The sequence below is a fragment of the Armigeres subalbatus genome, chromosome 2, assembly GCF_024139115.2.
Source record: "Armigeres subalbatus isolate Guangzhou_Male chromosome 2, GZ_Asu_2, whole genome shotgun sequence".
Taxonomy (NCBI): Eukaryota; Metazoa; Arthropoda; class Insecta; order Diptera; family Culicidae; genus Armigeres; species Armigeres subalbatus.
Genome location: NC_085140.1, coordinates 24662068 through 24677012, shown reverse-complemented (window position 1 = coordinate 24677012; position 14945 = coordinate 24662068).

Genomic DNA, 14945 nt, shown 5'->3' with positions numbered 1-14945 from the left:
TTTAGCCGAATAAGACATTTGTCCGAATAGGACATTTGGCCAAAAAGGTCATTTGGCCGAATAGGGCATTTGGCCGAAACGCACATTTGGCCGGAAAGTACATTTGGCCGAATAGCACATTTGGTCAAATAGGTAATTTGAAAAGTGAGAAATGAGGTGTGAAATGAGACGTCTCACTTCTCACTACTTATTTCCCACTTCTCACTTTGAAAAATAAGTAGTGCGTGGTGAGACGTCTCACAACTCACTTCTCACTTCTTATAGTGAGAAGTGAGAAATGGGGAGTGAGAAGCGAGACGTCTCAATTCTCACTCTTTATTTCTCACTTCTCACTGTGAGAAAAGAGTAGTGCGAAATGACAAGTGAGACGTCTTTCACTGAAATGTTTTACTTCCCACTCATCATTTCTCATTTCTCACCAAGGATATTATCTATCAATTAATAATAATATGCTTTCGATCATTCAGTTAGTTTGTCAATAACTCATTCCGAAAGCTGTATTTCAAAATGTGTTGTATGGTGGACGTCTAGTGCGAAAGATTTTCTACACTTTGCCTAATGGTTCGTTGTTTGAATTCTACTAGTAACGTAGTTATAGCTATAGTTTCAGTAACTTAGACTAAATGATAACAAAATTCGAATATTTTACTTTAACTTACTGCAACTTATAACGTTATTAGTTGAATTCCTATTCGGCCAAATAACCCTTTCGGCCAAATGACCCTTTCGTCCAAAGTACCCTTTCGACCAAATGACCCTTTCCTCCAAATTACTTTCGGCCTAATGTCCTGTTCGGCTACTCAAACTTCGCAAGATTACATTATGAAAATAAAGCACTAATTTTATCGGTTCTGTTTTGCAAACATGTGAGCTTACTGCAGAGTGTAAATCACAAAAATAATGAACAAATCAAATTGCTTTTCTGTAAGTGTTTTTCATATATTGTCTACCGAGGGTTCGCTTCATCATCGCTTCGTGGGTTCGTTTTAACCGTATACCAAGCGCATATGACATCATATCCATTAATATTTTCATTGACATCGTGACATCTTACTCGTTTGGAGACACGTTGGACAGTTTTTTTTGCGTCAAAGGATTCATCTCCATTCAACTATATTTCTACTAACTGTATAACCTTATCTGCCTTAATCTATACCATTTCATCGAAAGACATTTCGTCGAATGACATTTAGTCAAATGACATTTGGTCGAAAGGATATTACGTCGAATGGACATTTTTTATTATGGCATAATTTGCTTCTACAACAAAACAGTGAATATCCCGAGAATATTCCCTAGATATTGACTTTGGCGAACCCCTCTAACCGACTACGACGAATCTATACCACCTGGCCAAAAGAGACTCCGTCGAATGATGTTCTATCATTAGACATGACGTCGAATAGATTAGGTCATATGACCATGACCAATTTTCGGCCAATAATTACCGATTTATGATTGGAAGACAATTTTGGAAGATTAGTTATTGTATAAATATTGAATGAAAGAAAGAGTTTCAATGAAAATAATAAGAAAACCGTTTCCATTCGTACCTTCGTACGTGTCCCTTCGACTAAACGTCCTTTCAATCATCGAAATGTTCCAAAGCCGACTACTATAATACACCAGGATCTTCAGAAGTTTCTATTACCTCAGGTGAAAAATCCTCATTGGCATCCGTATTCGTTTCTTCCGCTGCTAATTGAACCTCCTCACGTCCTTTGAAATCCTTCATTCAGTTAATCCATGTACCTTGTGAATTATTTATTCAAATTTAATGTCCTTTCGACTAAATGTTCTTTCGACTAAATGTCTATTCGACTAAATGTTCTTGCAATGATGGTCATGATTGTAACTTTTTAAACAGTTGAGTTATTAACATTAGAAAAAATCGATTAAAAGAAATCGACCAATGTAGTTACGCCCTTATGATGCTAAACGCGCGATACACATGATATCGCGATATACATGCGATCAAGATGTTTATCTCATTAACTCAACTGAAGATTCTCGAAATTAATTTATTGGCTTTTTCGGTGATAATTATACTACTCAAAGCGTAAGGGAGTAGATGAAAGTAATGAAGATACAGATTCGATTGACACCGCAAGCGAGCGGCAAGTGTGAAATGAATAGAAACTGAAGATTAGCAGAGGGCCATATGAGAGAACAAGCATTGTTGAAATCGCTGTTATTCTGCCTAACGTCCACCCTAATTCAACTGAAGATTGTTGCTTTCTCCGGCAGTTCGAAGTTGCAAGTTGGTTGGCAAGTTGGCTCTCCTGCATGATGGTGCTCAGGAAGTCGATATTGCTCCCTAATCGAAAACATTCTAAACCGAACGGATAACAAATTTGTAGTTTCCGGATAGGCGATCTTTCGCCTTTGCTGGAAAACCTGGTGTCCATATTTATTGATTGAATTATAAAGCAGGAAAACCCGCCCAACTATTTGCAAAACAATTTTTCAATTTTTTATTTTTCAACAATTGTTCAACGTGCAATTATTATGTTTGCAATTACACTGCCAGTTGCAAAATTATTTTCGTTTGCCCACCATTCATCTAGGCGTACATCGTGTGAAGATGCGTTATTTTTTACTTCGATGTTTCACAACTTCTTTTTAGTAGCGGCGATCGGCCGACCGACCAATCGACCGACGACGACCTAGACCGAAATTTGCAAATTTGATAAGCAAACACAGCAAACCCATAGGCATCGCGCGATAAAGTAAGGAAGCCGTATATAAAAGCATCAATAAATGTCGATATGAATGTGGAAGCTTTTCTTTGCTTCGTTTTTCTTTAATTACCTTTTGCAATCGCCCGCCCGTGGCTTTAATCGACTTTTGGCTTTGGAGTTCAAACTGGGCACGTTGTAAATAGCATAAAATTCGTGGCCGTAGGCGCTCGTGGACATAGAAAAGTGTCCTCATCAGCGGAGTGATTCGGATAAAAATAAACAATAATAAAAATCGTAAGAAACATTTGCTGTTGATAAAATTTATAAGAATCTGGGCATAAGAATGTATTTACTAGTTTATAAGGCGAGCTCCTGCTTTTCCAATTTATATTACTATTTTATTAAATGTAGCCATTTTCAATAATGCACTAATAATAACGAAGAATCCACTAATCACATGGCTCGAGTCACTAACTTATGTTTAAATAAAGGTAGGGGAGCTATGAAAGCAGTGAGTGACAGCATGCTTCAGCGTATGGGTAATGTAGCGCAGGACTTTTTCGCTTTCCAATTAGAAGAAATCGTAAAATTATAATAAACGAAAATTGGTAGTGGATTATTGAACATTTGAAAAAATGTAGATCAATGATTTTATACCAATGATTTTATACATAAATCTAAATGACCCAACGTCCAATACAGCATTTGCAGCGGTTTTGTTAAACAGGTTTGCAATTCTTGCATCAGTCATCAGCAGCTGTGATTGTTTTAAACCACTGGGTCGTAAATTCAAATTAATTCAGATCCAACGTCAACCGCATCAAAGCATATCTTAACATAGTCTTAACATGATTAGCTTTCGTCAGTGACCTTCACAAAGTATCCAACAGCGCGAAAACAAAAAAAAAACAACAACATACGACTGATATGTTGCAACATACACCCCTACCAGTTGATGATATAAACACCAGCGCCAACAGCAGAATCCATCGAAGTTTGTTCAAGGTCCAGCATCCAAGCGAGAAGCTCATCAACATGACCAAACTCGATTTCAGAAACGCACTTGACTTTACGCCTAGACTCGAAGCGACGTTAGTGACGATGTTGATGTTGCCCCCTTTGATGGGTATCATCGCTTCCCAGGCCAAAATTTACAACAGGAGGACTATTGACCTTCCAAGCCCTTGATCATGTGAATGGGACTCCTTTCCAAAGGCGCGCTCAAACGGCGCGAAGTGACACTCCGGTTTTGTGATACTGCGGCTACTACCGGAGGCACGTTGAATGAAGGCCGCAGTATTGTGCTCCGGGCAAACGCACAGGTTTCCGGCTTTCAATCTGTAGGAACCTGAGCGTACGTAACCAACGAACCCATCGGAGCCAGTCGACGGTTCGTCAAGTCGTTGTTATGACAGATGTGCTACCGCCGCTGCTGAGACCCGTGCTCGATTGGCCCATCGACGGGTTTATGTTGGGTTCCGCGGTGTCCTTCACTATTATTCGCGGTGAAGTTCACGGCATCGCTTTGGAGCTCGATCATTGTGAGGCGGATGCCCTTTTATTGCATCGTCAAAGATGATTCAAGGACGGGCTTTGGTGGCTAAAAAGTTGTACCGGGGCAAAAAAAACGTTATGCGCAAACAGTGCGAAGAGAACGGATTGCAGTTCCCGTTCAAGGTGGGTTGGTGCCGTAGATGTGCAGATTTCATTATTGGAAACGACGGATGTTGTTGCAACTTCCAAAAGTTGCACAGTCACGTTTGATAAACGATTGAACATGGCTATCATAGAGAGCTTATTCAGTTTGCGATATCTCTTGTCCAGGCAGGTTCGTATGAAACAGCATAAGTAGCGGAAGGTAGTTGGCACGCTTCTGTTCTTGGTTTATAACTTTCGCCCAATTGAACAAACTGATGAAGAAATTTGATTTATTTTATCTATTAGAAAATGTTTTAATAATAATTTTGTTAAGTGTTGATTTAATGCCGTGTCGGCACAACCGACCACCTTCCCCTACACCTAGTTGGTAAATATATTGAGACGTTTTCAGCAAATATTATTTTTACTCGACAGAAATGGAGCCAATGTTGCTGAGTTCCTTATTGTAAGGGGAAGAGGTGGTAACATGATCAGTTGGCTATATTTAGATTGAAACACTATTTAGGCACACTCCTCGAATTAAAATAAAGTAACTGAGCTAATATTTTGGTTTTGAGACCGAAAGAATAGCTATTACTATCCAAAATATCTGTAAAAATATAAAATATCTATCAAAATATATGTAATTTTCAACCATTTTCAAGTAAGTTTTAATTCTTTTTTTTGTGTTTTTATTAACGAGACTTTCAGCCCAAGGCTGGCTCGTCTCGTAGTTTTAATTCTTAATAAATTCATCATAACATTGATTCAAATTACAACGACAAATAGGACAACCTTCACAAATATGTGGCAGGGATAAATAGTAAAAAAAAACATGGTTAATTAGCGAAAAAACGTTCAGTGTGATATGATTATTATTATTATTTATCAGACTAAGGCCGGAGTGGCCTGTGCTGCACATAAAAGTCTTCTCCATTCAGCTCGGTCCATGGCTGCACTTCGCCAACCACGCAGTCTGCGGAGGGTCCGCAAATCGTCCTCCACCTGATCGATCCACCTTGCCCGCTGTGCAACTCACCTTCTTGTTCCCGTCGGATCGTTGTCGAGAACCATTTTCACCGGATTACTGTCCGACATTCTGGCTTCGTGCCCGGCCCACCGCAGTCTTCCGATTTTCGGTGTGTGAACGATGGATGGTTCTCCCAACAGCTGATGCAACTCGTGGTTCATTCGCCTCCTCCACGTACCGTCCGCCATCTGCAACCCACCATAGATAGTACGCAACACTTTCCTTTCGAAAACTCCCAGTGCGCGTTGGTCCTCCACGAGCATCGTCCAGGTCTCGTGTCCGTAGAGAATTACCGGTCTTATAAGCGTTTTGTAGATAGTCAGTTTGGTACGGCGGCGAACTCTATTCGATCGAAGCGTCTTGCAGAGTCCAAAGTACGTACGATGTCCAGCCACTATGCGTCTCTGAATTTCTCTGCTGGTATCGTTATCGGCGGTCACCAGTGAGCCCAAGTACACGAATTCTTCAACCACCTCGATTTCGTCACCACCGATAGAAACTCGTGGTGGGTGGCTCACATTGACCTCTCTTGAGCCTCTTCCTATCATGTACTTCGTCTTCGACGTGTTGATGACTAGTCCAATCCGTTTAGCTTCGCTTTTCAGTCTGATGTAGGCTTCCTCCATCCTCTCAAAGTTACGTGCCATGATATCAATGTCGTCGGCGAAACCAAATAACTGGACGGACTTCGTGAAAATCGTACCACTCGTGTCAATCCCTGCCCTTCGTATTACTCCTCCAAAGCGATGTTGAATAGCAGACACGAAAGGCCGTCACCTTGCCGTAACCCTCTACGGGTTTCGAAGGGACTCGAGAATGCCCCTGAAACTCGAACTACGCACATCACCCGATCCATCGTCGCCTTGACCAACCGTATCAGTTTATCCGGAAATCCGTTTTCGTGCATTAGCTGCCATAGCTGGTCCCGATCGATTGTATCATATGCGGCTTTGAAGTCGATAAATAGATGATGTGTGGGCACGTTGTATTCGCGGCATTTCTGCAATACCTGACGTATGGCGAACACCTGGTCTGTGGTAGAGCGTTCACCCATAAATCCCGCCTGGTACTGCCCCCCACGAACTCTCTTGCAATTGGTGTTAGTCGACGGCATAAAATTTGGGAGAGTACCTTGTAGGCGGCGTTCAGCAATGTGATTGCGCGGTAGTTGCTACAATCCAGCTTATCGCCCTTTTTGTAGATGGGACACACGACACCTTCCATCCACTCCTGCGGCAGAACCTCATCCTCCCAAACCTTGGTAATCACCCAGTGCAGCGCTCTAGCCAGTGCTTCACCACCGTGTTTAAACAGCTCTCCTGGTAGTTGGTCAACTCCAGGGGCTTTGTTGTTTTTCAGCCGGCCGATCTCCTCCTGGATTCCTGGATTCCTCCTAGGTTCATTACCATACCACCACCGTTGTCTGCCATATCGCCATTCAGGTGCTCTTCGTAGTGCTGCCGCCACCTTTGAATCACCTCACGCTCGTTCGTAAGAAGGTTCCCGTTTATGTCCTTACACATATCGGGCTGTGGCACGTGGCCCTTACGTGAACGGTTCAACTTCTCATAGAACTTTCGTGTGTTATTAGCGCGGTACAGTTCCTCCGTCTCTTCACGGTCTCGATCTTCCTGCTGGCGCTTTTTCCTCCGGAAAATCGAGTTTTGTCTGTTCCGCGCCCGTTTGTATCGTGCCTCGTTCGCCCTCGTGCGGTGTTGCAGCAATCTCGCTCATGCTGCATTCTTCTCTTCCACTAACTGCTCACATTCGCCGTCATACCAGTCGTTTCTCTGATCCGGAGCCACCGTGCCTAGTGCAGCGGTTGCGGTGCTTCCAATGGCGGATCGAATATCTCTCCAGCCATCTTCAAGAGATGCTGCGCCTATCTACTGTTCCGTTGGGAGTGCCACTTCCAGCTGCTGGGCGTAGTCTTGGGCTAGTCTACCGTCTTGTAGCCGCCCAATGTTAAGCGGACGACTCCGACGCGTGTTGATCACCGTCGAGAGTTTTGAGCGCAGACATACTGCGACGAGGTAGTGGTCGGATTCAATATTCTCACTGTGGTAAGTGCGTACGTTCGTGATGTCGGAGAAGAATTTCCGGCCCTGCTTATTACCTACGAAAAATTCATGCAAGAAAAAAATGAGGATTATTTTATAATGTGACGGGCTTACCCCCAAATATAGTTTTTTTATGGATCATTTTCCAAAGATGTATGGATCATTTGTCATATTTTCATGGGAAAATAGCAAGAATTGTATTGTTTTTCTTGACAATATTAATGGAACATATTTCACAATTAATTGCTAAATTTTAGCTTAGTTATTGATCGAAAAAATATTCTTTATGGAATCTTATTAACTATTTTATGGATTTATGGTAGCATTTTAAGGAACATTCAGATGTTATTTATGGATCGTTTCCCAGTTTTTTATGGACACGTCTTTATCGTTTATATGCAAAAGTATGTTTTGCCGGAAGATTCTGTATGTAGATTATATGAGTTCGAGCTACGCATAATGTTTAATTGAACCAAATTCTCAAGTAGCTGGGTTTACCCCTTCCACTCCTACTTTTTTAAATATTGGGGCTTGCAGTGGGAAAAAGTCGGAGGAGTTTGTATTGATGGTGCATCAGCAATGCTTGGATCAAAATCAGGAGTTCAGAAAAGAGTAAAAGAGCTTGCTCCATATTCATCGACATGTCCTTGCTCGTAAGACGTTACCGCAACCGTTGCAAAAAATGCTGGGTACTGGTATCAAAATCAGTGACGGGAAATGTCAAAAAAATGTCGTGGGATTGCAATTACTAATTTGCTACTAACTTTTTTCAGAAGTTGTGAGCAATTCGGATTTTTTGATTTACATTTAATGCTTAAAAGATCTTCAAACTTTGTCGAACAGATCATTGTTGTAAATACAAAGTCTAAGCCATGAAAGCGAAATTGAAAAAATATCACGGAATGTCATGACATTAATGTCATTTGACACTAATTTGGCTATCACGGCGCCAATATCAGATTTAGAGAAATTACATATTAGAAAAAGTCATAGCGTCCTTTAATGGCTACATGTTTATATAAAAAAACCCAGATTAATCCACCTAGCGGTGATGGTGCCTTTCTCGTTTCTTTCGAGTGAGTAATTTCTATGCACTTTTGGTGAAAAAAAGTATTTTGACCATAACTTCTGAGCCTATAGTCCGATCCGGCCAATTTTCAACAGGAAACAATGGGACCGGATTCTGCATCGAATGCAACTTCTTGCGAGCAAATCGGCTGAGGGTACATATGTGACTAAAATGAGTGAGATTTTGAAAAATGTATTTTGGCCATAATTCCATAGTCCGATTTCGCCAATTTTCAATACGAAACAATGGGACAAGATTCCGCGTCGAATGCAACTTGTTGCGAGAAAATCCGTTAAGGCTCAAGACTCCTTCACAATGTTTTGAAAATTAATGACTGTATCGCTTGTTTGTAATAGTGAGGCAATTGGTACGGAAAAGTGCAGCAGCGAAAAATAAATTTTGTTTACAACTGGGGTGGGTGGAAATGGGGTGTTAAAAATATGCCAGCTGATGCATAATGTTGCCAGACTTGACGAAATGTTTATTTTATATCATAACACATGTTTACGGTGTATCAAATATATGGCTATTTACCGGTTAAAATTTTTGTATACACCACTTGGAATGTAACAGAAGCTTACATAACTTGTTTAAATTTTTTTTTTCTGGTTAATTTGTTTAATCCGACAAACAGCAATGATTTTTTCCAATAAATAAATCTGGCAACGGTGAAGAGATGATTATTTTCTTGTGTATGCACACCTTTGTTTGCGTGTTGGCGTGGACGTGGCTGGCATATACGTTGTATTGTTCGGATTGAATGAAGTTGTATCGCGTAGATTTTGTTCTCGCCATTTCACTTATTGCGCTAGTGAATTTGAGTCTTCCGCATTTTATTGCATTCACAATACGGTCGTCAAATTTGTCTCTCACTTCGATTTCTGGAAAGCAGTTTTCGACAGTTTTTGGTCGTAAAGTGAATTATTTGGTAGTCAAGATTGAAGAAAAAGGTGAAACTCAGTTAGTGAATATGTTTTAGTAGTGATTAAATCAAAGAAATAGTGGGATAGATCAAGTGAAAAATCAAGTGCGTGTGTATGTGTTTGCTTCGAAACCCATAGTCCGATTGGGCCAATTTTCAATACGAAATAATTAGACAATATTCTACGTCGAATGTTGCGAGCAAATCGGCTGAGGGTAAGTGCCTAAACATGAGTTAGATTTTTTATTGTAAAAAATGTGTTTTGACCATAACTCCGAATCCCATAGTCCGATTCCGCCAATTTTCAATACGAAACAATGGGACAAGATTTCGCGTCGAATGCAACTTGTTGCGAGAAAATCCGTTAAAGATAAGTACCTGAAAAATGAGTGAGAATTTTGTACGTGTTCTTATGTAAAAAAATTAATTAGGGCCATAACTTCGCAACCCATAGTCCGCTTGGGCCAATTTTCAATACGAAACAATTGGGCAAGATTCTACGTCGAATGCAACTTGTTGTAGGCAAATCGGCTGAAAGTAAGTGCCTAAAAAATGAGTGAGAATTTTTCTTGTCAACAAATGTATTTTGGCCATAACTCCGAAGCCCATAGTCCGATTCGGCCAATTTTTAATACGAAACAATGGGATTCCGCGTAAATACGAAACAATGAGATTCCGCGTCGAATGCAACTTGTTGCGAGCAAATCGGTTAAGGATAAGTGCCTGAAAAATGAGTGAGATTATTTTGCGCACACACATACACACACACATACACATACACACAGACATCACTTCAATTCGTCGAGCTGAGTCGATTGGTATATAACACTATGGGTCTCCGGGACTCCTATCAAAAGTTCGTTTTTGGAGCGAACATATAGCCTTTACGTATACTTTGTATACGAGAAAGGCAAAAACATAATTGTAAATAATGGGTAAAAAAGTTTATTAGCAAATTAGTCCCATGACATCGAAATGACATTTCACTGTCACTGATCAAAATCGTTGACTATGTCAAATCTGGAGCTCTCAACAAACCTTTGTTTAAAGAACTTCTGCAAAGAAATGAATGTAGATCACGAGGTCCTTCTATTCTACACTGCCGTATGCTTGTTATCAATGCAATGTTGCATTGTTGCAATGTTTTTAGCCGCATTTCTTAATTCAGGGATGAAATTTGATTTTTTTGGAAATTCAGGGTAAAAATGATCTGCTTGTCGATCTTAATGAAGAAGGTTGGCAGAAACATCTCGTTTACCTATCAGACATTTTTGACCAACTAAACTCGGGGTCTGCCTAGGATGTGGTGAGGTTCGACAGTGGGCTCTGTTGAACTCCTATAAAAAGCTGCATGTGTCCCCAAGCAGGCCCTATCAAAGCGACCGTGTGCCGCTCAAAGCGCACTAGCCTAGTCCTGGTGTTGGGTGGGACTTTAAACAAATTTGACCCGACTGATCGAGCGTCTGTCCACCAAGAAGGTGCGGCTCCAACAGCGTCTGTTCTGGCATCCAGCGGCTGAGTATGAAATGCTATTCCCCGGAAGCTATACCTAAGATGGCAGCCCCATCCCGGTGGATAGGGAACCTTGGGCCAACAACCTACTGTTCCCGAAACATCAATTTGTTCGAGAATCCGATAATGAAAGAATACGAACTGATTTTACGGCGACGACTCTTAGCGCGAAACAACGGACACGAATAGGAACATGGAACGTTTTAACCCTAGCCCAGCAGGGTAAATTGGCACAGCATGCCAATGAGGCACGCCGCATGAAGCTTGAGATCCTGGGACTGAGTGAAGTCCGTTGGCCAAACTTTGGAGAACACAGAACGCCGTCGGGACAAGTTCTGCTATACTCTGGTTTACGAGGTGAACACGCTCCCCGGCATCGCGGAGTTGGCTTCCTACTAAGCGCTCAGGCACACTCTGCGCTTATGAAATGGGAACCTATAAGTGAAAGGATAATCGTTGCCAGATTTAGAACACGGGTCCGAAACCTTACTATAATCCAATGTTATGCGCCAACCGATGCTGCCGATCTGCAAGACAAAGAGAACTCAATGCCGTCGTAGATAGAATTCCGAAGGGTGATATCAAGATCTGTTTGGGCGACTTCAATGCGAAGATCGGATCCGACAACTCGAGCCATGAGCGCATTATGGGACGCCATGGTCTCGGAGAAATGAGCGAAAACGGAGAGCTGTTCGCAGAATTTTGTGGTAATAACGACATGGTGATCGGGGGATCGCTCTTCCCTCATCGACCGGTTCACAAGATCACGTGGGTCTTCCGTGATGGCTTTACATAAAATCAAATCGACCACATCTGCATCAGCCGAAAATGGAAACGGAGCCTTCTTGATGTACGGAATAAACGTAGTGCCGATATCGCGTCTGATCATCACCTCCTCATCGGCGAAATACGCCTGCGCATTGCGCGGATTCATCGGCAGGAGGAAGAAATTGGACGACGATTCAACACACGCCGACTGGAAGATGCCACGGTGAAACGGTCCTTCGTTGAAGAACTGGATAAGCGTGCTGCAGATATTCCGGAAGGTGGCAGCGTGGAAGACCAATGGACCGCCATCAAGAATGCCTTCATCACCACCAGCGAGAACAATCTGGGCGAACTACGCACCCAGAGAAAACAATGGATCACCGATGAGACCTGGAGAAAGATAGAGAAGCGAAGAGAAGCCAAAGCCGCGATAGAGCGATCGAAAACCAGAGAAGCCAAAGTCTTAGCCCGTCAACGATACTCGGCTCTTGAGAAGGAAGTAAAACGCTCATGTCGACGGGACAAGCGAGCGTGGGCAGACACTCTGGCCGACGAAGGAGAGAGAGCCGCCGCAACCGGGGACATTCGCCTCCTCTACGATATCTCACGACGCTTAAGCGGGGCGAAGATGAATGCAACGATGCCTGTGAAAGACGCGAATGATCAGTTATTGACCGACCCAACTGACCAGCTGAAACGCTGGTTCGAGCACTTCGAACAACTTTTTCAAGTGCCAGCCAGGCCATCACCACCTCGGCATGATCTGCCTAGGATCCGACGTATAACACGCGTCAATACCGAAGCTCCATCACTGCTAGAGATTACAACAGCCATCCAAAGCATGAAATCGAATAAAGCCCCAGGGGTCGATCGCATATCAGCCGAGATGCTCAAAGCTGACCCCATGACATCCGCTCAACTACTGCATCGTTTATTTCGTAATATCTGGGACACCGCAACTTTCCCGGTCGACTGGATGCAAGGTATCTTAGTGAAGGTGCCCAAAAAGGGTGACCTGACTGTATGCGATAACTGGCGAGGCATTATGTTGCTGTGTACCGTTCTCAAAGTTCTGTGCAAAATTATCCTAGCCCGGATTCAGGAGAAGATCGATGTGACTCTCTGGCGGCAGCAAGCCGGATTCCGTGCCGGAAGATCCTGTGTGGACCATATTGTCACGCTCCGTATCATTCTGGAGTAGGTCAACGAATTCCAAGAGTCCCTTTACTTGGTATTCATTGACTACGAAAAAGCTTTCGACCGTCTCAATCACGAGAATATGTGGGCGCCCTGAGACGCAAGGGAGTTCCTGAGAAAATCATCGGCCTCATCGAGGCACAGTACGAGGCCTTCTCGTGTAGAGTGCTGCACAATGGGGTCTTGTCCTACCCTATCCGGGTCGTAGCTGGTGTGAGGCAAGGATGTATTCTATCACCGTTATTGTTCCTCATCGTAATCGACGAGATTCTGGTAGATGCGATTGACCGTGAACCAAACCGCGGGCTGTTATGGCAGCCTATAACCATGGAGCACCTAAATGTCTTCGAATTGGCGGATGATGTTACACTCTCGCGCAAGGGCGCTCTGATATGCAGAGTAAGCTCAACGACCTTGCCGAGCGCTCCTTTTCGGCAGGTTTAGTCATCAACGTCAACAAAACCAAATCGTTGGATGTAAACATGGTGACTCCTTCCAGTTTCACAGTAGCCGGGCAACCAGTGGAGAATGTTGAAAGCTTCCAATATCTTGGTAACCAAATGGCGTCAGACGGCGGTACCTAGATCGACATAGGCGCACGGATCAAGAAAGCAAGGGCTGCCTTTGCGAGTTTAAGAAATATCTGGAAAAACGGGCAGATAAGTGAACGCACCAAAATACGAATTTTCAACTCTAACGTGAAATCTGTGCTGTTATACGCTAGCGAAACATGGTGTGTATCAGTGGAGAACACTCAACGGCTGCAGGTGTTCATTAATAGATGCCTGCGGTATATAATTCGGGCCTGGTGGCCTCACAACTGGATCTCAAACAACGAGCTCCATCGTCGTTGTCACCAGAGGCCGATAGCAACAGAAATTCTGGATCGGAAGTGGGGCTGGGTCGGTCATACTCTACGTAGAGGCGGAAACGCAACCTGTAAACAAGCATTAGACTGGAACCCAGCGGGACATCGCAGCAGAGGCAGACCCAGAGGCTCATGGCGGCGAAGCCTCAATAAAGAAATAAAAGAAGTCGACCGAAATCTAACCTGGCAACAGGTTAAAGCGATAGCCGGGCAACGCTCAGGATGGAGATCTTTCAAGTCGGCCGATTGCACCACCGGAGGTGTACAGGATCCATAAGTAAGTAAAGTAAAACTCGCTTAAGTTGAAGTTACAGGGAAAGCAAATCAACCTGATTCAGCTCAGAGACAATTTGATAGCATTCGTGGCTAAGGTGAAAAACTGGCGACGAAAAGTAATTGTTGGAAATATTGTAATGTTTGATAAACTTTACAATTTGATTAAGGAAGAATCGACTAAATTAGATGCAGATCTCAAAATGGAAATCGTGACTTATCTGGACTCACTGGTTTTATGGATGTTTTCATGAACTGGCTCAAGAAGATTCTTCATTGGCTCGCAATCCGTCTTCATGTACAATCGACGTGGCTAGCCTTCCTGATGAATTTCAAGATGAATATTTGAGCATGTGGGACAAATCATTATCTCGTGAGTTATTCGGTGAGAAAAACTTGAGCCAGCTTTGTAGCTTCGGTGTGCAATATACGAATCGCATCCCAAAGTCTCGTTTCAATCTTTGAAGGTTTTAATATCGTTTGCTTCTATATATCTATGCGACAGGGGATTTTCTACATTTCTCCAGATAAAAACTAAGACGAGAAACAGATTGATCATCGAGGACGATTTGAGATTGGCTTCATCAGATACGTGACTTTTTATACCGAAGCTGGTATCACAAATGTTGCACTTGCATTACTACCGAAGGATGTGATATAAAAATGAGGAGAGATATTGAAATAAAATTATTTAAACATATATGTTCGTTTTTGATTTCAGTATGACATATTCAGTGTGCCGTTGGCTAATTGTTCAATCGTATAAGGGGTCGCGATCCTGAAAAAGACGGGAACCACTTCTATTACGTTCAAATTTAAAGATATGGCTAGAAAAATACCGTAAATTCAGGTAAAATTATTTTTTGAAGGACTGTCATGTAGTATTGAAATCAGTTTTATTTGCTATCTCAACGTCGCATTTGCTAT